General features: G+C 36.3%; 1 protein-coding gene and 1 long non-coding RNA gene across 9 annotated transcripts in view; one reads left to right on the forward strand and one right to left on the reverse strand.

The window, feature by feature from the left end:
* The window catches only part of LOC117662477 (uncharacterized), a 110,356-nt gene extending 109,679 nt beyond the window's left edge, over positions 1-677 (forward strand). For all 3 annotated transcript variants that reach the window (XR_015733251.1, XR_015733252.1, XR_015733253.1), the window contains one exon: positions 258-677. This is a non-coding gene — a long non-coding RNA (uncharacterized LOC117662477). The remainder of the gene's footprint in view (positions 1-257) is intronic.
* The window catches only part of CDH18 (cadherin 18), a 656,995-nt gene that overhangs the window by 358,463 nt on the left and 273,115 nt on the right, over positions 1-25,417 (reverse strand). For all 6 annotated transcript variants that reach the window (XM_087890242.1, XM_087890248.1, XM_087890243.1 and 3 more), the window contains one exon: positions 20,593-20,643. The gene's annotated coding sequence lies outside the window, so the exon portion shown is untranslated. The remainder of the gene's footprint in view (positions 1-20,592; positions 20,644-25,417) is intronic.

The raw sequence follows: 25,417 nt of genomic DNA on the forward strand, positions 1-25,417 counted from the left end.
AACTTGTAAACTTAATAGTGTACATATATAGATGTAACTCATGGGCTGTATCAGTGTTTCCCAACCTCAGTGGGGAAGCGACATGTGATATCCTGAGGCAGTGTTTATCAACCTCATTCACTTTAAGATGTGTGAACTTTTCCAACTCTCAGAATTCCCTAGCCAGCACGTTAGGCTGAGGTTGAGAAACAATTGCTACCCTCTGTATGACCTCTGAATCTCCAGGTAATCCAATGCATGTTTCCCTGTTTCACTAGGTGATCAGCCTTTCCTGTGATTCTGTCTAAATCACTGCTACTCTCTGGGGTAATAATGGATTTCCCTGAACCAAGACTACTGGAAGGCATAGCAAGAAAAGGATTAAATCTCCCCTCTCCACAATTCAGAGGAAAATATCTAATTCTCTGCTGTTAACTTTCTTGGGCATTTTTTTCCAATTGGTATCTGTCATATATATTCAGAAGATCACCTATTCAGTTATTTATAATTCATTTGTTTAATAAATATTTATTTGCTTGTTAAAACATCACTATTTCTTGAAAGATTGGAAATCATATAGGATTTCTTTCACTCTATAATATCTACAAAATGATTGTGTAAATTATGTTAAACTGTGAAATAATGATTAACCCAAAATGACCTATTGAGTTTCAAGGTTGAATAAACAGTTGACTCCAGTTTTCAGTCAGAATTTAGCATTCTTTCCTAAATCATACTTGCTATCATACCATATTATGATATACTGTTATGAGATGTCAAATAACATATTATTTGAGATCTTATAACAGCAGGAACTATTGTGGCGATAATTTCACTGGCTTATTTGATAGCTCACTCTCTCTTGGACATCCCCCCCTAGACACATCACAAACACAAAATATTATTTGATTTTCATTCATTATAAAAAGGATTGTGCCTCAAATAATTGTAAATGCCAAATAACACCATAAAAACTTTAGGTAGTTTTTGATTAGATTTTGTTGTTGTATTGTGTGAATTGAATGTAGGGTGGTGTTCATTAAACCTTTGGTCCTTATGTCGATGAAGATTCTTAGTCATCCAGGTAAAGCTGTCTGTCAATTGAATCATGGCAATTGAACTTTTTTTTGTATTGGTTTGAGATGTTTTGCTCATTCAAGCAGCTTCAACAATTAAAGCAAGTTAATTAGGTAGAGAGCATTGGAATGTACCAAATCCTCCCATGTCAATCTCAGCAGGTTTCCTCTCTAAAGTGAGTAACAATATATCAATGAAGATTCTCTGTCATCCAGGTGTCTGAAAGTGGAGTCATAGCAACTGGACATGTATATTTTGTACCTTTTGAGATATTTTGGTTTGCAGCTTTTTTTTAAAAAAAAAGTTCAGAAGTCAGTTAGTTATGTGGAGATTTATTGGCTGAATTTTAGTGTTTTTATGCATCTTGAAGCATCTTGAAGAAGGCAAGTTGATTGAAGAAAAAGTTCAGTGTCTTGGGGTTTGGGAGGATTTGGTGAGTTAATATAAATGGCACATCTGTTGATAATAGAAGGCTTGCTAGGGTAATGATTAGTGTGCTTAGTTTAATTATTTTTGGTATAATGTTATCATTCGTATGTTATTGGTTGTAGGAGGTTTGGTCATTATACCTATGAAGATTGATCCAAGGTTAGGCTGAAATGGGTTTGGAGGAGTTTTTGTTGTTGTTGTTATTTCTTGATGAATATTTTATTTTATGAGTGGGAAGATAGTCTTTGTGAAGTGAGTAATTTGTAAGCTGTACATAGTGGAAAGCATTATTGTGATTAGTATTATTATTAAGGGCCATAAATTGATATGATTTTTATTGGTGGCATTATAATTCCTAGCTAAGTAAATAAAACTTAACTTTTAATTAAAATTAAAACTAGTATTTTATATAAACTTTAATCAAAAATTATATTATTCAACAAACTGATTAAGATAATTAGGCCCAACCATGCAATAAGCTTAAAACTGACACAGATGTTCAAATCTTCTCCTTAATACTGGAAGGCCAAGATTTGAACATGCATTTGAAATTCCAAAACCTTCAGTATTTCCATATATGCTACCTTCTACCTTACGTAAAGTCAGATAAATAAGCTATGGGCCCATACCCTGAAAATACCACTGTGGCCTTTACTAATAAATCTAACATCTTAATATCCTCAGCACTATTCTAGTAATATATCAACACATTGCAACATATCCCAAGCCTGCCTAGAGATCAATAACCTATCTATAATTTCAATTATGTCCAAATCCTATCATCCATGAAACATAGAAACAACAACAATAAAAAAAATTCAGCAGCCTCATTCCACTTCTGACTGCCAGAAATTCCCAAGTAATCACAACTATAACAAGCCTAGGAAACCTAACCTGACATATATTAGCACCAACATTTATTTTAATTATATTATATTAATTTAATTTAATAATTATATCTAAGAAAATTAACCAAACTGTCCTATTATCAAGAGCAATCCTATCAATCACAATTGAACGCCTAGGTAGACTAAATCAAATTGAACTCAAAAACTTATAATTTTTCTCATTTATTGCCTGAATTATCTCTATAGTGGCTCTTGTACCAAACAGGTTTGCACTAACACTAATCATCTAGTTACTATCCATCACTCAAATTTTGCTAATACTCTACTCAACAACAAGAATAAAAGATATGGGAACTTTATGAACAATCTCCCCACAACGATAATCAGTCCTCATGCTCACAATCTTTTCACTCAGCAATCTAACCCCACTCACAGGTTTTATACCAAAATGACATATACTTACTAAAATAATACTCCTCACTCTTACGACTGAAGCAACCCTAGTAATCATTATATCCTCATTCAGCCCATATATCTACCTATGATCAACATACATCTTCTCCACAGCTCTAACACAACATATCAGTACAATAACAATAAAACAATGAATAAACCACAAAACTATAAACATTCACATTAATAATTATAAGTCCTGTTACCTCCCATAATACTACAAGAAAAAAGATCATTTCTTAATCAGCCTTCTCAAATGTATCCATTATCTATTTTATTAGGCCTCTTCCATGCACATTTAGTAGTGGGAAATAGACTGCACATAAATAGGCTCCAAATGCACATAAGAGCCATGGTGGTTCAGTGGTTAGAATGCAGTATAAAGGTAAAAGGTAAAGGTTCCCCTTGCATATATGTGCTAGTTGTTCCCGACTCTAGGGGGTGATGCTCATCTCCACTTCAAAGCCAAAAAGCCAGTGCTGTCCGAAGACATCTCCATGGTCATGTGGCCGGCATGACTAAATGCAAAAGGCACACGGAACGCTGTTACCTTCCCATTAAAGGTGGTCCCTATCTTTCTACTTGCACTTTTTACGTGCTTTCGAACTATTAGGTTAGCAGAGCTGGGACAAGTAATGGGAGCTCACCCTGTTATGCGGCACTAGGGATTCGAACCACTGAACTGCCAACCTTTCTATCAACAAGCTCAGCATCTTAGCCACGTCTCTTGGCTAATTCTGTGGACTGCCAACTGCCAGCATTTCAGCAGTTCAAGTCTCACTGACTCAAGATTGACTCAGTCTTCCATCCTTTCGAGGATTTTGGTGTTGTCAATAGATATGTAATACATATTAAGGAAACTTAGTTCCTTAGTTGGAAGTGCAAACCAAGCATCATATTCCACCTGGATTAGTAGTTTGCACTACCTATGTGTGTGCATATATGGTTTTTAAGTGAAAGATGGAGAGAAGAAAAGGTTACCAATAGTTATCTGGCATAAATGATCAAATCATAAGAGAGGTACACCATAAGAAAGGGTTCAACCAAAAATCTTGGAGAAGGCTAGTAGAAAGCAGGGAAGCATAGTTCCAGAACATTAAGATGAACTTGAATCTGTAAACAGCAGCCTTAGAAAGGGCAATCATAGAAGAACAACATTAAATTTCATTTTTTATTATGGTCATGGAACAGCACAAAAAATAAAACAAAACTGAACAGAAATGAATGGAGCAGGTAGAAAGAACAACGTAAGATGGATGTGAAAAGTTGAATATGTGAAAGAATACAATATTTTACAGGGAAGGGCTAGATCAAGGAACATCACTAGAATTAGGGTAGCCATGGTTTCTAAGAAATATTATACTCCACATTGCTAATACTATTTTCCATCTTATCTAACTGCAATTATATATGTAATTAATGTTGAGCAGGTTACAAATTTGTATAACCTTTGCAACTGTATTAGTGTTCGCCTAATCAGGAATCTTAATGGAAGTCTCCCTCTACTACTAAATTACAACACTTCACAATTAATTCAAGGGAATGTTGATTATTAACTTAAACAGAAATTAAATGAGCTCCCAGCTAACTTTAGCACTCCTTGAAGTCCACCCTTACAAAATGAAGAACAAATGTCTTGAATTCACAGAGGTTAACATTATGACAATGACAGTTATTTAAATCTGGATCCTGATCAACATGTGACTGCATCTGTGACTGCTGATTGGTAGCAAGCCAAAATAAGCCAAAAAGGGGTGGGGGTGGGGGTGGCATTTATTATTTGGTCTCTAAATGTGCTAGTGCCTGTTCAGAATCAACTCTGGATTGATGTATTCCCAAAGCATTGCTGGGGTTTGACATTAGAAGTGATGGGGCTGACTGGGTGGGTGAACCCTACCATTAATACCCAGAATATTTGATCCTGGAACAAAGTTGTTATTGCTTTGAAAAATTACAATTCTGCAGAATGGAGAGATAATTCCTTTTCTGTTGTCAAGAATCTTTGATTCAAGCCTCCTTCTGCTTTCTCACCTGTTTCCCCTCATTGCCCCCAACCTATTTTTTTAAAGCCTGTTTGTGCTATTTAGGTGTTATCCCCCCTACTCACAACAAATGATGTCCTTTGTGCTTTCCTATTGGTCAGCTGGAGAAATTCTTAATTGATCTATGCATATTGTTCTAATCAAAGCTTCCTGAGAAAGCATAAATCACAATTTTAAAAAAAAACTCTTTTATTGAGATGGCTGTGAATTATGGCCATTCACAGCACGTAATCATTCACAAACAGTCTGTGAAGATTCCGACAGATGTCTGCTCGAGTTGACACAGTCTTTCAGGGTAAAATCAATGGTGGGATTCAAGTAATTTAACAACCGGTTCTCTGCCCCAATGATTTCTTCCAACAACCAGTTTGCTAAACTGCTCAGAAAGTTAACAACTGGTTCTCCTGAAGTGGTGCGAACTGGCTGAATCCCATCACTGGGTAATATTGATAAGCACCCACCTTTATCTCCCTTGAAACGTTGCCAGACACTTAATTGTCAATTAGTTTTGCAAGGCCAAATGGAGCACAGAGTCAAATGGACTTCTCAGAGCTTGAATCGACTTTATGAACTAATTGCATCCTGCAATCCTGCTCACGTCCATTTGCTCCTCTTTTATGTCTTATGGGAGGGGTCAATCAATTCCAAGCCTTACTCCCAAGTCACCCTTTTTTTCCTTAATTGTTCTTGCCTTCTGGCAGCTTTGTGCATGCGCACACTGTGAACAGGCTCACACTGTTCTTCTGCCTCGCTGATGTCAGATTCCGGAGGCTCTGGAGGCAGAACATATCTACGACATGGCCCTGGGCCCCTCTCTACCTCCGACACAGAGCCCTTGTTCAAGCCTTCCCCAGACTCCAGGACTGGCCCATGTTCCTTCTCTGCCTCCTCATGTCCAACTCTGCTGCCAGCTCCACAGGCTGCCAGTGGACCATAACACATATTTTCAGGATTTTCAAGTTGATAGTTAAGAATATTGCAGGCTGGATTCACATAGTTTTGATGCAATTGGGGAGTAAAAAATATTTGGTCTATATGGAGATTTGGTTCTAGATATAATTTACCATGAATTACCTTTGAGGTCCAAGAAAGAGAAGTTAGAGATCAAGGAACAGAGTTCCCATAGAGACCAATGGGGACTCAAAATCTTTGGTTTCTCACTTCTCTATAGAGGAACACACAAAATATGTTTCATTTCATTGGAACATAACATATCATGGCTCTGTGAGACCTCAATTTGAAGGTTAATACTGATTCTTAAATTGACTCTTTGAACCAATACTCTTTGAATTTAAGGATCAATTCAAGTAAGGTATTTGATGCACATACATTTACTGAATCAAACTGAATCTTTGATACAAACCAATTTGAATAAAAAAATTAAAAATAGATCAAATAAACTCTTTGAACTAAAATGTAAATTCAGATAAAATCAACTCTTCCAATTGACTTGTAAATATATATTTGAATGGGGCTGATTTGCACATAAACCTGTAATGTACTTAATACACATCAATATACTATTTAAAGAGGAACTGATTTGTTCTGAACATATAACATTAGTACATGGGTGCTTAGCCATAGTTCATTTAAATATATTTGGTCAAAGGAGACCTTAGAAATAATCCTATTCATTTCAGAGCAAATACTATGGGATTATGAAAAGTCCTTCTTTTGCTCTTGACAAGATTCCCTAACAGCTTTGAAAATTTGCTAATCTCCACATTGTTTTATTTAATAGTGTCCTTTTATTATACAACATCCTGACATTGTACGATATAGAACAATATAAACACTCCTATATAAATGTGCTGAATTAATTAAGCCTTATTACTGATCAAGCTTGGGAGAGTCCTGTATAGTCATACTGGAAGTTGCTAAAAAAAGGATTAGTCCCATATCACACTAAATTGCATGGATTTCTGAACAAGTAAGTGTATATAACTACAAAAAACCTGATTCATAAACTATGTTTTACAAACCATAATGGCTAAATTTCCTTAATGCATAGGGCCAAAATCAAATAAGTCAATTACATCTTAGCTTGATCTGTGAAAGTAGCTAGTGGAGGACATTTATTTTACAAACCTTTCCTTATATAATAGCTATATGTCACAAGATAAGCTTATCCCAAACATGGGGTCACATGGGGCCATTCACAAAATGTCTACTAGAATGGCCATAGCTGTTTACAAAATTCAAATTTGCTAATAAGGTACCTGCTACCTTATTTAGCTTCCTCCACTTTTCAGGATAATCTTCCTCTTGATCTTTACCTGGAGAGGAAAGCATATGTCCATGCAAAACATGGAGCTGTACTGACCCATTTTATGCTCCCTTATTTCATTCTCTAAGGAAGGTAAAGGTAAAGATTTGTCCTGTTCAGTCATGTCTGACTCTAGGGGGTGGTGCTTATCATTGTTTCTTAGAAGTGAGAGATCCAGTATTGTCCAAAGACCCTTTCCATGGTCATGTGTAAACATGAGTTTACACCAAGGCACACAAAATGCTGTTACCTTCCCACCGAAATGGTTCCTATTTATCTACTCACATTTGCATGCTTTCAAACTGCTAGATGTGCAGGAGCTGGGGCAAATAATGGAAGCTCGCCCTGTTGCTAGTTTGGTTATCCTGGTTAGGCCCATATATAAGAGACTGTAGGCTTTCTTGTAATAGTAATATTTATTTCTTTTCTTCCTCAGGAACACAATTAGACAGGCACTAATCTGGGAGGAGCAAGAACTTATATACAGAGAAGGCGGGGCTAATGGTAAGTACTAACCAATGGTAAGTGACACAATGACATCACACAATGACATATAAACAAGCACACATATTTACAGATATCAGGTTAGGTATTTTCATCTGTAACAAATCCCCCTCTAAAATACCTAACTAATGGTGGGTTATTAAGATTATATATGCACATCAAGTTTGGAAGTCAAATACATATGTTGTTTGGTTGGCAATGGCTTAGTGAGGATATCAGCAATTTGTTCACTAGTATTGCAATGGATAGCTTTAATAAATCCTATACTTGACAGTTGTCTTACATGTTTATATTTTATATCGATATGTCGAGATCGTTGACCTATTGCTTCGGAAGCTGATATATCAATTGCTGCCTTATTGTCCTCATTGATAATAATTGGATAAACAGGTTCATCCCACACATTGGTTAACAAGTCATCGAACCAAGTTAGATTGTTGACCGCTTTGGATAAACAAACATATTCGGCTTCCGCTGTGGAAGTGGCAATTAAATTCTGTTTGCCTGTGTACCAGTGCACCGCACAGCCATTTATAAGAAAAACATATCCAGAAGTACTTTTTCTGGTTTTTGAATCAGTAGCCCAATCAGCATCAGCGTAGCAGGTCAAAGTTGGTTTTTCAGAAATGAATGGTTCTAAGAATAAGCACATATCAATGCTAGACTTTAGATATTTTAGAATCCTCTTAATTCCTTCCCAGTGGTATGAGTTAGGATTGCTTACATGTCTTGACAACAAATTTACAGCAAGGGTGATATCAGGCCTGGTCCAATTAGATATGTATAATAAGGACCCAATAATTGATCGATATAACGTGTTATCCTTGAATGGTTCGTACTCATTATACACATTCCTATAAAAATCAGTTGACATAGGAGTATCACAAATTTTTGAATTAATTAAATTACATTTTTGTATGAGTTCCATAATCTTGTCTTTCTGAGATAATTTGAACCCCTTATCTGTTTTGTCAATTTGGACTCCTAGATACTTATTTACCTTTCCTAATATTTTTAAGTTGAAATTTTTGCCTAGTTGTTCAGCGAAATTATCACATTTAATTTTGTCGTGTCCAAAATACAATATATCATCAACATAAATCAAAACATATTCAATAGAATCATTATTTTTTTTTGTGAAAAAACAAAAATCAGATGAAGTAGCTACAAAACCCATATTTTTAAGTATCTTTGATAAGCACTCATACCACCGCTTACCGGACTGTTTTAGTCCATAAAGGCTCTTGTTTAATAGCCAAATTTCTCCCTTTTTTGTATCCTTTCCTGGGGGTGCTTTCACATAAATTTCTTTATCTAGATCAGCGTGCAGATAGGCTGTCTGCACGTCAAATTGATATACTTCCAGATTTAAGATAGAAGCTAATACTAGTGCTGTTTTCACGCTTTCTGATCTAACGGTTGGGGAATAAGTGTCTTCATAGTCATCCGGAAATCTTTGGGCAAAGCCTTGAGCCACCAACCTGGCTTTGTATAGGAATTTACCATCCTCTAGCTCCTTGATTTTATAGATCCACCTAGTGCCAATAGGGGATTTCTCAGTGGGCAGGTCTGTTGGTGTATATACATTTAGTTCTCTCAAACTGTCCATCTCTTTTTTCATTGCTTCCTCCCACTTACTTTTTTCTTCTAGGGGTAGCTTAAGTATGTCATCATATGTGTTAGGAGTCAGGTGTTTAGCTTGGATAGACAGTACGTAATCATCTAATCTTTTAGGAATTATGCCCCTATTGGATCTAATGGGCCTATTCTGGGGATGTTCATCGCTATGCATATACTTAGCTTCTTTTTCGGTTAATTGATCTACTTTCAAAGTGGGGTGTCCTTTTTTCCATTCATCATTAACTATTACTGGGCATTTGATTCTGTTAGTAGATGTGGATTTGGGGTTCGTATCTGATGTGTGATGTTTTGCGTGCGTGTGTGTAATATTTTTTGATTCTGGGTAAATTTCATTGAGATGTAATTTTGACCAGTTCATGTGTTCATGAAACACGGCAGATCTGGATACAATGAAGTGATTATTTTTATCAATGAAGCGATATCCCTTGGTTCCTGATTCGTACCCCATAAATATCAGTCTTTTGGATACTTTCTCTCCTTTGCGTCTTAACTGTGAGGGCACATATACATCAGCAGATACACCAAATACGTGTAAATGCCCAATTTTTGGTTTCCTTCCATACATGAGTTCGTATGGGGTCTTATTGATTGTACTGGACCATAAGCGATTTATAGTGTAATTGGAATAATTAAGGGCTTCAGCCCAGAATGACTGGTTTAAACCAGCATCATCTAACACACATTTAACCATGGTTTGTAGCAAACCATTCTTCCTTTCAGAGACTCCATTTTGGAATGGGGAAAATGGACAAGATTTAAAGTGCAATATTCCTTGTGATTTTAGCCAAATTGAAAATTCGTTGGATAGGAATTCCGACCCCCTGTCAGTCATTATTTGTTTGATTTTGGTATTGTATTGTGTTTCTACCATTTTAAAGAACTCCTTAAATTTTTTGAAAACCTCACTTTTGTGGTTAAGGGTGTATACAAAACCAAATCTACTATAGTCATCGACTATGGTCAGGAAGTATCTTTTTTTGTATTTAATTGAAGGTTTTAATGGGCCTACTACATCCATATGAATTAGTTGAAAGGTTGATTGTGTGGTGCGGGTGGCTTTTTTGGGTTTTGGCTTGTTTTTAATTTTGGAAGAATTGCATACAGAGCATTCTAAGTAATTTTTACAGTTCTTTATTTTTAAATCTTCGGAACACTCTAACATTTTTCGTATGACTGGAAAGCTCGCGTGTCCTAGCTTTCTGTGGAGTAAGTGACTACAATTATCGTGGATAGGTTTTCCATTGTTTAAATTTTCAGACATATTAGTATCAGTGTTTGATGCATTCTTATCATTATTTTCATCATGGCTATCTGAATTTGGTTTTTTGTTTCTTAATTGATAGTTTGCATAGACTAGTTCGTTATCTTGTGGCAGTAGGTATGTTAGTCCATCATTTGTAAATAGTTTACCTATGTTTCTGTTGTTCTTAGTCATGAATACCTTTCCACCTCTGAAAGTGGTTTCTATTGCATTGTCTAAGCTTAACTTTAGGGTTGCCAATATGTTATTTGGAATTTCGGGCACAAATAGTACCCCCTCTATTTTTCCTATACCTTTTATATGCGTGTCTCCTATTCCTCTCACTAGGACTCTATTTTGGTTTGCTACTTTAATATAATATTTCTTTTCAGTGAAGTTACTTAATATTTCTCTATTATGAGTTGTATGGCATGTGGCTCCTGAATCTATGAGCCAGGTGTTGAGTGAATCAGATATCAAAGTGTTATTATTTCTTATTCCATATAGTGATCCTTTCTTATTTTCTCTAGGGTTATTTCTGTATGTTTGTCTTTCTCTAGAGTGTGGTGATTCTCTTCTCTTATACCTGTAATCTGGGGAGGTTCTGTCTAAAAAGTGTATTCTTCTATCCTTGTGTTTATATGAGTCACTGTATCCTATATTCTTGGGACAGTCTCTACTCTGATGTCTTTCAGATCCACATGTGAGACATTCATGTGGGTATCTGTCTCTGGCCCTGAAATCAGTCCTTCTTTGATTTCTACCTTCTCTTTGTTGTGTATATCGCTCTCTTCTAAGTCTATCTTCAGTAATAAGCTTATTGGTAAGGTTTTCTAAAGTAATTTGCTCTATACTTAGGTTATCTATTAGTGTAATGTAGTTATCCCAGCTGTGATCTAGTGAGTTAATTATAATGCTTTTCATGGTGTTGTCAGAAATGGTTTCTCCCCTTTGAATAAGGTCTGCTCTTACAGCGTTTAAATTCAAGATATGCTCACTCATGGATGTATCATGTTTTAGTTTGGCAGAATAGAATTCCCTAGAGATTTTTGTGGTAGTGGCTACATTTTTGCTATAGAACAGTCTGAATAATTTTTGATATACTTCAAATACAGTTAAATTATGCTCTATACTGGGGAGTATACTTGGGGAAATAGAAACAATTAACATATAGTATGCTTTGTGGTGGAGGCAGTCTATTTCATAGGTCCAAGGCTTATTTGGTGGGTTATCAATAAAAAATAAAACATTTTCTTTCATATATACAATCTGTAAACACTGATCCCATTCCATTAAGTTGCTTCCATCTAATTTCAATTTTATAAAGTCTGGAGGTATTGTCCCTGAGTGTAGTGAGGTGTTATTCATGTTTAGTAGCTGTCCATGATTTAAGACCTTAGCATACTCACAATAAGGCCTGGGTATGGTAGATGTATGTCTGTATTTACTTATCTCTATGTTGCGCTGACTTGTATTTATGTTTCCTTCTTCTTTCTTTGCAGGCTCGTTCTGGGCATGCTCAGTCCTCATTTTTCTCCAGCAGTCGATGAGGGAGGTTCCTGTGTCTGCAGCTCCTGGGGTGAAGTCCCAGACGGCCTTCTGTTGCTCTGCTTTGTTTCCGGAGGGCCTCTGGTGACTGAAGAATGCCTGGGGTGTTGCTCTGCTCATCGGGGAGTCTTCTCTGAGGTCGTCAGTAAGTGGAGCTTGAGGCGGGCCGCCATTGCCAATGGAGCCGGGTTGTTCAGGGAGCTGCTCTTCAGTAGGTAAGTATGATTGCCAGCTTGTCTTTCTTCGGGTGGCTAGGCCTTTCTTTAGACAGTCTATTTCTTTTTGGCCTTTGGTAGATGGTAGTTTAGAATTTTCTATTTCATTTTCTGGTTGTTTGTTTGGTATTGTTAGTTTAGTCCCGAGTGCTGCAGTTAGCACCTGTATAGCATTGTCTATTTCTACTTCAGTAGGTTGAGCTTTGTTTTGTTTAAATAATTGTTTTTTATTTGTTTTTGGACTCGGGTAATCATCTTCTTGGTAGGTTTTGTTTTTTATTTCGTAGTTTGAGGTTTGGAATTCTTTTAGTAATTGGTCAGGCATTTTAGAGGTATTAGGTGGGTAAGATGGCTGCCATGAAAAAGGCGGGAAGCTGTCGCCATCTTTGGTGTCATTTTTGAAGTCAGGGGTTGAATTTCTTACCTTGCAGTTTTCTTGTTTGTTATTTTCGTTATCTGCTGCTGTTCCGTGGTCGTTTATTATGCTGCGGATTTTCACAAGCAGATTTGATTCAGCTGTAGTTGTTTCTATTAATTCTAGTATTTTTCTTTTTACCTCATCTTCTTTGTTTGGTGTTAGCAGTTCATTTTCTTGTAATTGCGTTTGTTTCTTAATATTTTCAAGTGGTGTATATTTGTCAGGAGTTAGTTGAGCTGCCATTCTTTTCGTTATGTATCTGGTGGCAGGTCTTCTTTTGTCGTTATGTGAGTCTTGCATCTTTATGTTCGGTTGGGCCTACCAAACCATCCTCTTGCTACCAATTTGTTGCTAGTTTGGTTATCCTGGTTAGGCCCATATATAAGAGACTGTAGGCTTTCTTGTAATAGTAATATTTATTTCTTTTCTTCCTCAGGAACACAATTAGACAGGCACTAATCTGGGAGGAGCAAGAACTTATATACAGAGAAGGCGGGGCTAATGGTAAGTACTAACCAATGGTAAGTGACACAATGACATCACACAATGACATATAAACAAGCACACATATTTACAGATATCAGGTTAGGTATTTTCATCTGTAACACGCCCCATTGCATGGTGCCTGGTTCTCAAACTGGAGCTGTCAACTTTCCAGATGACAAGCCCAACATCTTAACCACTGAACCAACACTCTCTGCCTAAGGAAGATAATAGGACTTATTTACCCCAGAAGAATTATCAGAAATACAGATGCTATTGAGCTGCTATGCTCTCCCTCTCCCTCCCTCCCTCCCTCCCTCTCTTTCTCTGTAAAATAGTTATGGGGCAGAAAATCTTAGAAGAATCAAGGAAGATGTTTGTTAGCATAATTGATCCCCTAGGTCATCCAAACATCACATTTTTTTTAGAACCCAGGATTTTCAGTGTATAAGAAATTATGAACTGGTATAGCCATAACAACAAGTCAGCCAATGGGAACTGTTTGGTGACTGAGAGCCATGTCAGACAGCTTGGAGCCTGGGCGTGTCTTAGCTTAACTGCTCTGTATATGTATAAGGATTCTGTGCTTCTGTGCTTCTGGATTCTGAGTTCTGGTTCTGGCTTCTGCTGCATGGGCATTGTATACATGCATCATGCTTTACATTATTGTATATAAACAAGTTTCTTCTATAAATGAATCCTGCTGAATTATTTACTTGTGTGCTGGTTGGATTGCTGCAAACTCTAACAAGGATGAATTTCTACTAATGAACCATGAAATAGGTTGGCTGTGATTAAAAACATTGCTTGGGTTAGGTTTTGTTTCCCAATATGTGGAATTAATTGCTTAACAAAGAACAAATAAATTTATCATAGTCTGTAGTGCTTCATACGTTAATCATGTGTTAAAATTGCTATGAATCTTATTATTATGATTCCTATCACCAATCATTTTGTGATTATTCTTTAACTTATTAAATCACTTTTAAATATATATTCAGTCTGATGTTTTAGAGAAAAACTACAATATACTTACTGCTCATATAGGAAGTAAAGCACAAAATTGAAAAAGATTTTTTTTAAAAAAGTCTCTTTTCATCATGATGATTGAATTAGAATTTTTGGGAAACAAAACAAAAAACAACTAAAACCCAGATGAACAAAAATTGTAAATATAGATATATATAGTTTTATATTGCTATCTAATAGTTGTCAAATCTTTTGCATCCCAGGAATGATATCCCACTTGGCTGGCATAGTACCAGTAAAAATATACCAGTAAATAAAAAATAAGAGAGATAGATATCTTAGAAGTCAATGAAAACTCTTTTTTATATTGGACTGTCTATAACGTTATCAGAAGTTAAACTCAACTTATAGATATTTCTACCTATATTCATTTGAAACAACTTTTCTTGATATTCAATCCTCTATCCTTCCAAATAATTCTTGGGAAAAAGGGCTGAAGTGGGGGAAGTAAGAATATTAAAGTACAATCTAAATTGTGAAATGATTGGGTAACTTAGAAGATGACTCTTCTGAGATGAGGTGGTCAATTACCAGAGAGGAACATTGCAATAATTTATGTGAATTATTCCATGACATCTCTAAAATATCATGCCGCAGACCTATGCTATATTTTAGTGGTTGCTTCTTCCAAACCTTTTAAATCCTATTTTAAAAGAAAGAAAAAAGGTTTAGTTTTTTTTTTTTTAGATATTTGAATTGCTTTGCTTGGTTACAGTTGATTTTTTTATTATTATATAGTTATTTTAACCTAATTTTCTGGAATTTTTAATTACAGCCATAAAGTTTTTAAAAATGATACTGGGCTGGTGGTGGAATAATTTCGTCTGTTTTTTTTAAAATTGAAATTGTACAGATCTAATCAATTTTATTTTAGGAACATAATTATACTGGTTAGTTATAAAAAAAATCACTATCTTTGATATATTAAATTTCAACATGTTAGAATTATTAAAGTTGCACTTGTTAATAAACAAAAAAAGTCCTCAGGAAAGGGAATTGCTTATATAATGTGCCTTTGAGGCTTAGAAAAAAATATCTGTTCCATTACTATACTGGAATTGAAAATTATAATACACAGAACTGCCCACCAGAGCTAATTAATCCTGAAGTTACATTTTAAGTTCCAAAGTGTCTGCCACTAAAATTAGTATTTGTGGATTGAACCCAGAATTCTGTGCAATTTACATCAGTATTTCAGATATGAAATTATATTTCTCTGTCACTGTATTTTCACATGGCTCTGTTTCCATTTCTTGGTTCCTGCAAAGTGTGTTGAAATTGTCTGTGTACATTTTTTGTACTAATCTCAGAATATTGAAAAGAGGCAGCCAACACAATGAGCTAATCAATTAACCAGCTGATCAACACTAACGGTAGCTTCTGGCCATTTCAATACAACATTTCAATCCAGCTGCAGAGAATACAGCTAGAGGGGAAAACAAGATGTATATGGGAAAAATGGATGTAGAACAATCCTATATCTGGTAGATGATTTTTGCTATACTGTAAAATAAAAGATGGGTAATAATTGAGTTATAATCTATGTCAGGGGTGTCAAATTGGCGGCCCACGAGCTGGATGCATCACATGCAGGCCATGCCCATCCCAGCTCCACAAATGGGAAAAGCATCGCAAACTGTCATGTGATGGCAACCACAAGTTTGACATAGGTAATCTATGTAGTTTCATAAAAATGTAACTTGTGGTTAAAATTTATTATATTGAGTTCAGAATCTTTTGACTTTCCTTGAGTAAAAATCTTCTGGCAACCTCTTTGGGCTGAAGTTATAAATCTCATAAGCATGCTCTGGGCGAAAGTGTTTCCTTCTGCTAATTTTTCCCTTTACTCTTTCCTTTTGGATCAAGTAAGACAATCAGTATCTTTTGGTGCTCATTTAATAGCTAGAGGAACAAATGGGCTTTAGCCTTGCCATTGCATTCACAATAGTTTGTGTTCCAATCAGGCTGATAGAAGAGAACAAATAATCATTGTGGAAGTGGTTTATTGTCTTCATATTCCTCTGTGTGTGTGAGAAAGAGGGGGAGAGATGGAGGGAGGAAGTGAGGAAATTTGAAGGAAGTAATACTGAAAGTTCAAAAAAAAAATGCAGCAAAAGACATCAATGTGTGAAAATGTGCTTTGATATCAGACTAATTTATCACTTGTGAACAACTGAAATCCTGTCCAGTTCTGTCCATTGAGAACATTTAAACAGATGTTTAAGTGTTTTCAGTAGTTATACTTAATTGTGGATTTTTTTGGGGGGGGGAGAAAAGTATTCAATTCATGTAATTCTAAATAATTGTGCTATTGCCTTGAAGCTAAAATAGTGACACCTTCATTGATGGCTGGATTCAATAATATTGTTCATCTGCTTTAATAGTGTTTCCTAGGAAACAAGCATGTGTATTCTGACTTTGCTTCAAGTAGTGGAAAATAATAATCATGGTTGCTGACAATCACATGTAGACACAGTATATACTGAATTAGAACAGCTTCACCCAAATGTCTATTTTTTTTTTCTTTTAGCAGGTACTGTCAAGCAAGACATGTAGAAATCATTCCTATAATTAACCTCTGCAACAGTGGAGATCTCAGGGATTGGGCCTTTCAATGAAAAGAAGCAGGTTACTGCTTTCCAGATTTACATAAGACAAACACAGTAACATAAAAAATAATGATAGCTAAGAAGCCCTCTCCCCTCATATTTTCAAGAATTTCTGGCCCAACTGCATTATAAGCTCTATAGTAAAATAAGGCTCCAAGAAGTAGCATCCATTTATTTCAGGAACCAACTTTAACTTATGGCCTGCAAATCAGTTACTCTGATTATTCCATTAAGCAATCTCAGAACCAAACAAAATACAGGCCTTAGATGTATCTTTAAAATAAGAGCAATATAAAACTTTAATACCTATCTATTAATCTAAAATATTGTAAAAGTTGCACATAAGTAAAAGATAAAGGTTCCCCATGCACATATGTGCTAGTCGTTCCCGACTCTAGGGGGCATTGCTCATCTCCATTTCAAAGCCGAAGAGCCAGCACTGTCTGAAGATATTTCCATGGTCATGTGGCCAGCATGACTAAACACCAAAGGCATACGGAATGCTGTTACCTTCCCACCAAAGGTGGTCCCTATTTTTCTACTTGCATTTTTAATATGCTTTCAAACCGCTAGGTTGGAAGAAGCTGGGACAAATAATGGGAGCTCACCCCGTTACATGGCACTAGGGATTCGAACCGCTGAACTGCCAACCTTTCAATCGACAAGCTCAGTGTCTTAGCCACTGAACCACCGCATCCCTCTAAAAAGTTGTACATATAAACAGTTTAAATAAGTTATTTCTGTTGGTTATTCCCAGATAAAGCTGAATTTGTTTGTGAAGATTATTTTTCCACAGATATTTTGACTTTCTATATCAGGGCCAGACTCACAGCCTGCAGGCCAGATGCATAACACGCTGGCCACGCCCAACCCTGGTTTAGCGAAGGGGGGAAAGTTGCAATACATCAAGTGACGACAACGTGATGACGTGAGTGTGATACCCCTGTTCTATATCATTCATGAAGCACTTAATTAAATTATGATAGAAATGAAGGCTGAATAAACAAGTTGATGTACAGGCTTCACTTTTTTAAAAATGACATTTTCATAAAATGTGAAGTAATCCTGTTTAGGAGAAACAAAGATGGCATTCCAGACAACTAAAATAAATTTCAAGAAGGTAGAAGGAGTTTACATATTTCTAGTTATTAGGCAAGTAGTCTGACTTAACTCTAGATTGGGAGAAACATCTTAAATTCCTTGGCTGCTAATTGGAAATATTCTGCTTCAAATCCTAATGTGTTAGAAACTATTCCAATAGATGTCAGACCTTCAAGGGAAGCCGCCAGACCTAGAAAGCAACTCATTGGGTTTGATTAGAATATAGTTTCTAGTAGCAAAATCTTGAAAAGCTTTGCTGCATTTTCCCTTCCTTTTCTTGTATATCCCAGGAAGTTAGGACAGAGCCTGTATGAGTTTCTTCTGGATGTTTTCTTTGCTTCCTTCAAAGCATTTTTGTGTTGAAACCATCAATGAATATTTTCTCCAGGATCATCTCTTTGGTTCTCCTCCTCTGTGCATCTCCCCAATGGTTTCTACCCATCCCATCAGATCTGGCTGAAGAGGCATATTACAAGTCCTGTTGATTACAGTGTGTCATCTGGCAGAATCCAGGAAACAATCCTTTTCTGTTGTAGCTACTGCCCTTTTCCCCAGGGATTTGATTTGCCCTGACCCCACTGGTCTTTTGCAAGGCCCTGGTGTTGCGGCCCGCCAGTGGCCAGCGGAGCTGGCAGGAGATTCGGACAGTGAGGAGGTTGGGGAGAATATGGGCCAGTCCTGGAGTCTGGGGAAGGCTCTGGGGCTGAAGGCAGCTGATACGTTATCAGCTGCCTTCAGAGTCAGACATCAGTGAGGCAGACGTAAAGCTGGAGCCTGTTCCCAGTGTGTGCATGCACAGAGTTGTCAGACGAAGGGAACAGCTAAAGAACAAGGGTCGACTTGGGAGTAAGGCAGTGGTGGGATTCAAATAATTTAACAACCGGTTCTCTGCCCTAATGATTTCTTCCAACAACCAGTTCACCAAACTGCTCAGAAAGTTAACAAGTTAACACTTCGGTTCTCCCGAAGTGGTGCAAACTGGCTGAATCCCACCACTGGAGTAAGGCCACAGGTGGACGATGAATGGCCCCTCCCAGAGGGAATAAAAGAGGAGCGAAAAGGGAGTAGAGTTTGCAGGAGATAATTAGTTCACCTAATTGGTTTGTGACTCTCCGAGATTCCTTGCCAAGTTTTGAAGATATCAGCCTGGCAGCTCTCCAAGCCAGATACTCCAAGCCAGATACTCCAAGCCAGTGACTGCAAATTCTCCCTTGAAAGTCTTTCCTGAGGGTGAATGAGAGGAATTCACTGTTTGTTTAATAAAAGGGGTTTTCTCGGGACCAGAATTCTGCTTCGTGCTTTTTGGGGAAGCCTAGGTCAGAACACCTGGACAGATTGTGTTCCCATGCATAGGGTGAATTATCAGTTATAGCCTGTGAGATGATTATTTTAATTGTTGTTTCATTGTTTTCCACAGTTTTTATCTTGGCTGCTGATTATACATTTTCTATGCTGTTCTTTGTATTTTTTTAAACTCCTGTTAGCTGCCTAAGGCCACCTAGTGAATAAAATAATGTAAATAAACAAACAAGCCTGCAGAGGATGGTAATGTCCAGTTTAGAAGTTTTAAAAGATATTTCAAAAATAGAGTTAACTTGCATATAAACCCCAAGAGGGGAAACAGAAAGGCGGAACATTGTCTTCAAATCAGAGATTTTTGTGGGCAGATGCTATCAGGTGTTCAGATCACTATCCTGATATGAGATATTCTCTTTTTTCCAGGGAAACTGAATATACTGTAGATAGGATGCATGTTTGTTTATTTGTTTGTTTATTTTATTTGTATTTCTTAACTGTCCATCTCTCTCAGAGAGGGGTTCTGCGTGGTGTACAATATATCAAAATTCTTTCTGAGGCCCTAAGGATTATTGATAGTTTGGTAGCCATCATTATAGGAAAAAAAAGGAACCACTACCAACAAAGAAAATACAAATTTCAAAATGGAAACAATCAGGATGAGATATCTAGTAAGGAACATATAGATAATAGAATAAAGCTAGTAGCCTAGAGATGGGACTTTGAGCAAAGAATGTTGCCTCTCCTGCTTTCCTTATGTAAATGACTACATTTCCAGCTTCTCTAGATCAGGGGTCTCCAACCTTGGCCGCTTTAAGACTTGTGTACTTCAACTCCCAGAATTCCTCAGCCAGTGGGAGTTGAAGCCCACAAATCTTAAAGTGGCCAAGGTTGGAGACCCCTGATCTAGATCTTAGACTAAATCTTAGAATAATGGACATATACTGGAGATGGTTTGTGAAAAAAAATGTTTTGATCTGAGTTTTTCTTTAGTTGTTGGATGGTTCAGTATCTGCTATTGGGAGAATAAAAGAGTATTTGCTAGCAGTTAAGCTTCAAGCCATTTTATTCCAGTTAAAAAGCAGAGGAAAGAAAGAATATATGCTTTTCATCTTAACTGTGTGTTTCAATTAACAGTGGGCTGTCATTTTTCTAATTCATCCTACTGGTTGGGTTGATGTTGTAACAGGCTACCACCTCACTTTGAACCAACCACTGGATAAGGGTTAGGCCAACATCTGGGGAAAATGCAGTTATTAAATAATCTAGCAAACTTCAGTGACACTTGTAGTGGATGTAAAAAGTGTCTATTACACATACTTCTTCGTAAGCTAACTTTGTATTTAAATGCAAAGTTTTAATATTGTAAACAATTAAAAGAGAATCCTGTATAAAGTAGAAAAAGTTTACTTACACTTTACTCAGACATTCACCAAGAAGTTATACTGTTCAGTGATATTTCAACCTGTAAAAGACCAACATGATGTTATTAAAAATGAACATCCCAATTGTAATTTAAAATAGTATGTCAGTAAATACTTCTCGGGAATGATTTGAACATTTCTCTCTTCAAGACTTTGCAGCTAGGTGGCCATAGAGAAAAAATTAAGTCTCAGTGTTGGGATGTACACTTTATCAGTTGAAACATGGAATAAAAAGCTTGACTGGGGTGGGGCAGTAAACCACAGTACCACTGTGGTTTAAAATCCTCCCCTTATATATCTTTTATTTATTGCAAGGTATAAAAAGGCATCAACTTTGATGCTATGGTGTGCATCTTGTTATTTCTTTGAGACCATGGACACCTGTGCATGTAGCTTCAAAATCTTTCCCAAACTGAAAATTAAAAATAACTAAAATCATGTTACTTTTTTTTTTAAAATAGAGAATGCAAATAACAACAGCTACAAAAGAGGGAGAAGGATTAATATGTACATGCTCAAGTATAACCATAGGGTGACATCTATCTATTTCTCTCTCTCTCTCTCTCTCTATCGATCGATCTATCGATCTATCTAATCTACCTACCTACCTATCTATTGAAAATTGTATTACAATTACACAAATAGAAAAATATTTATAACAACTCCATATTTTAGGAGATATTGCATTCATTCATTCATACATACATGCTTCTTTGGACCAGTATGATAATCTACTACACACACAGTGCCAATACTGGATTTTGATTGGTCTGCATATACCTATAGCTGGATATAATTGTTACAGCAACACTAGTGCTTTAAAATGATTTTAGTTCAAATGCAGAGTGAACAACTATGAACCAAACATGTTAATACAGTACAATTTAACTAATCATTTTAGCCATGAGTGCATTCAAATATGTGCCTATAAATAGCAGATCCTCACTTCAATTGACTCTTTACATCACCCTTGCAATAAAGTTAATATTGTACATAATCCTTTAAATGTACACATTTATATGTATATCTTTGGACATGGTTGCTAAATGCATCATTGTGATGGAGATTATACCAACAGACAAACAGAACACTTGAGGTCTTTCTGGATGAAGCACTGGATTTAAATGATGGTGATATAGCAAAGTGGACACGTGCAGTCTTCCACAAATGGCCTAAATTACTTAAGTGGAATTATGTAGAGGAAAAGCAATTGAGTGGTTGACCATTCATCACTTGACTTGCCAAATTGTATGTTATATGTTCAACTTTGTATTAAGGGAACAAAAAACAGCTGCCTTTTCATTAGTAAAGTGTGGAGGAAAAAATTACCACTTCCCAAAGACTTTTTAATATTGACAAATGAAGCGGCACTACCTTTTTGAGCATATGCAAGTATGGGGGTGGAAGTAGTAATTTGTGAGGGCATAAAAGTAGGAATTTAAAATTTGAGGTTGCCTCTATCAGCAATATACCAAAATTACCACAGCAAAGAAGGAAAATAGAATGGGAGAAAAAGAAATCTCTCAATATCCCCACATTCTTCCTCCATATAATTATCCACCATATAAAAATTGAGACAAATAAGTCAGTAATGGGTTTCAAATCCCAGCGCTACTGGTTTGCTATCAGTGGCGCATGGGCACGTGCTCTTGCTTTGCAAGTGTGCGGTGCTTCTGCGCATACACGGAAGCTTCTGCACCTATGCAGAGCATTTTTGATGATGTTTCAGCGGGTGGGTGGAGCCTTCTGCCACCGCCACTACTGGTTCGCCCAAACCGGGGCAAACCAGGAACAATCCACCACTGAAATAAGTGACAACGGAGCGTCTTAATTCATGTGTTGTAAAACAATTCCATTCGTTATACATTCTTAATTTCAAGAAAATTGTTTATAAAGAAAATTACATGAATTGCTTTGTAATTACAGTATGATAATTGTTCAATCTTCGTAAAACAAACAAAGCTACTGTCTTGAATAGGCTATCTATAAACAGCACTCTCCTTTGCATTCTCTCTCTCTCCTGCTTTCATTCACTAGAAGTTATTCTTGAGTCAATATTTACACAATTAGGCTTTGAGAATGGGATACCGGTTTGATTACACAAGCAACAAATTATATATTTGTAAAGGATGGAAGGCACACAATTAACATCTTTTGGAGTACATGGGTTGTGTTATAGTGATGTATAAAAGGATAAAACACTGCAGTAACAATTAAATGACAGAATGCAGCAATAATAAAATAAAAATGCATATTTAGTTGAATGCTATAATTAGTGCACTAGTAAAGAATTGATTTCTTGTGACTAAAGCTAGCTTGCTTTTAGACATTTGGACCCTGTTTTGTGCCCCTCCTCTTCTGAAAGTGCAAGATGAATAACCCATATGGTACATTTAGATCTTAATACTTAATATCTTCCATTGTTGAGTTACAGAATCCATCCCATTTAATCTGCATAAACAAAATCTTCTTAAGATTCCATAGCAAATCCAGATGTCTAACGAAGTCTTTTTCCTTCATTTTTCATTATGTAATGACTTTCTTTTTCATTTGGTTAGTGATCCAATTGTAGCAGAATGAATTTGGAAGACACAAAAGGTTACAACAATGGTTTTAAGTTAATGTGCTGCCCATCTTGGACTTGGATAGCAATTTCAGTATGGAAATGTATTGATAGGTTATGTTCCATCAGGCCATTCCTAATCCTAATTACCCAATAAATTTTCTCTATGATGATTTATCCTTAACCTGGAATTTCAAGTTTCCCAATGATGCATTCCTAATGGACAGGCAAAGGGCTTGTGCAGTAGTGGGTTTCAAATCCCATTGCTACTGGTTCGCTTGTGGGTGCTCGCTCGCACACACGCGCAATGCTTCTGCACATGTGCAGAAGCGTCCGGGTGGGTGGGTGGAGCCTCCCGCCACCACCGCTACTGGTTTGCCCGAACTGGTAGCAACCCACCACTAGGCTTGTGCCTATTTTAGGTTTGTGTAAAATGATTATATATTAGGTACATACAAAGTTTTCAAAGGGTTGTTTTTCTTTGAATGATCATTTGAAAGCTGTAGTCACCTACAGCAAACCACTGATCTAGCAGATTTGATTTTTCAATCTGTCAATAAAGTTATCAAACTTTGCTCATCTAGAACATTGTTTAACGAAGTATATAAATAATTAATGGTAGAAAATAACTGCTAAATTATTTAACTGTAACTTATAAATCAAATCCACCTCAAACATGCAGGTGTCTTAATTTCTCCAAATAATTGTTACCTACATGGCCTTTTTATATCTGTTCTGATGTTTATCACTCAAAACCAAGTAAAAAATAGAAATTAGATTCTGACTAACTTTTTGAACAGAATGCATAAATCAATATACATGGCAAAATGCTAATAAACAGTGATGTTAATTCTTCCAGAATCCTATAACATGATCTTAAGTAAATATATTTCTAAAAAGGATTGCTTCATTAAAGAAAAAATTAAAAATTGATGCCATTTCTTTTCATACGTTTTCAGCATGGCAATATATCAATAGGGCATTATATCAAAAACATTCCACGGTAGCAATTTCTTACATATTTCCTTCTAAATTCAAGAATGCAACATTTCCAACAAAATGTCACCATTAAATTATTCTGGTTCTGTTTTGCACAGTAAGAAAATGCACATATCTTCCTAAGTCTGAATCGCATAATAATTAGCAGTCATGTTTACTAGAATTATTATTTGTTTTGGCACAATCCCGGAAAAGTGTTGTTCTTTTAAAATTTCAGTACTGAATACATATTTAAGATTCCTCCCTCTGAAATCTGTACAATGCTCAAACCCTCACTTTTGACATACCGGTATGTCCTTTATTTATTTTCTAAATTAATAAATTGCACTGTATCTCTGTATGAAAAGACTGAAGACAATGTGCAGATAGAAAGTTTCCTAATAGAAAGTTAAGATAGCATGATACTTCAAAATTTAATTGAGAGCCAGAAAATATTTATAGCAATCTTGCATCAATTGTGACTCTGAAACTGGGCAATTCTCCTTCACTCAGGCTCAGCCCCATATAAAGGATGATAATAATGTCTTCCCTTGATAGTGTTGTCCTCATATTTGTCTAATTATGACATGAACATTCCCTCAGTAACTTTAGCAAATATTGCTATATTTCATAGCCCTATAATGTTGATATTGCTTTTCTCTAATCTCCAGTCCTTAATAGAGGCCATTTAAAGTTATCTTTAGTTCTTCCAGTGTTAAAGTATCCTCTTACAGTCCCTTCTTCCCCAAAACATTTTTTTTTGTCATGAACACAACCCAAGACACTTCATGGACAACATAAGGTAATTAGGGTGCAAGTCTACCCAGTTGTTATTGGTCTCTTAAGTTTCTCCGGCCCTTTGGTCACTGTTCCCTGTGGGAAATTTAGGTTGTTAGATTGACTAAGACATTACAGATCCAGAAGAGGGATTATTTATTTATTTATTTATTTATTTATTTATTTATTTATTTATTTATTTGTTTGTTTGTTTGTTTGTTTATTTATTTATTTATTTATTTATTGGTTTGATTTATATGCCGCCCTTCTCCGGACACTCAGGGCGGCTTACAATGTGTTAAGCAATAGCCTTCATACTTTTGTATATACCTGCTTAGTAGGGCTTTCGCACCCCCCCCTCCTAAGCGGTATTCTTTTTACACAAAGTCAGCTTATTGCCCCCACAATCCGGGTCCTCATTTTACTTACCTCGAAAGGATGGAAGGCTGAGTCAACCTTGAGCCTGGTGAGATTTGAACTTGCAGTAATTGCAGGCA

The sequence above is a fragment of the Pantherophis guttatus genome, chromosome 3 (genome assembly GCF_059756535.1).
Source record: "Pantherophis guttatus breed Tessera chromosome 3, ASM5975653v1, whole genome shotgun sequence".
Classification (NCBI taxonomy): domain Eukaryota; kingdom Metazoa; phylum Chordata; class Lepidosauria; order Squamata; family Colubridae; genus Pantherophis; species Pantherophis guttatus.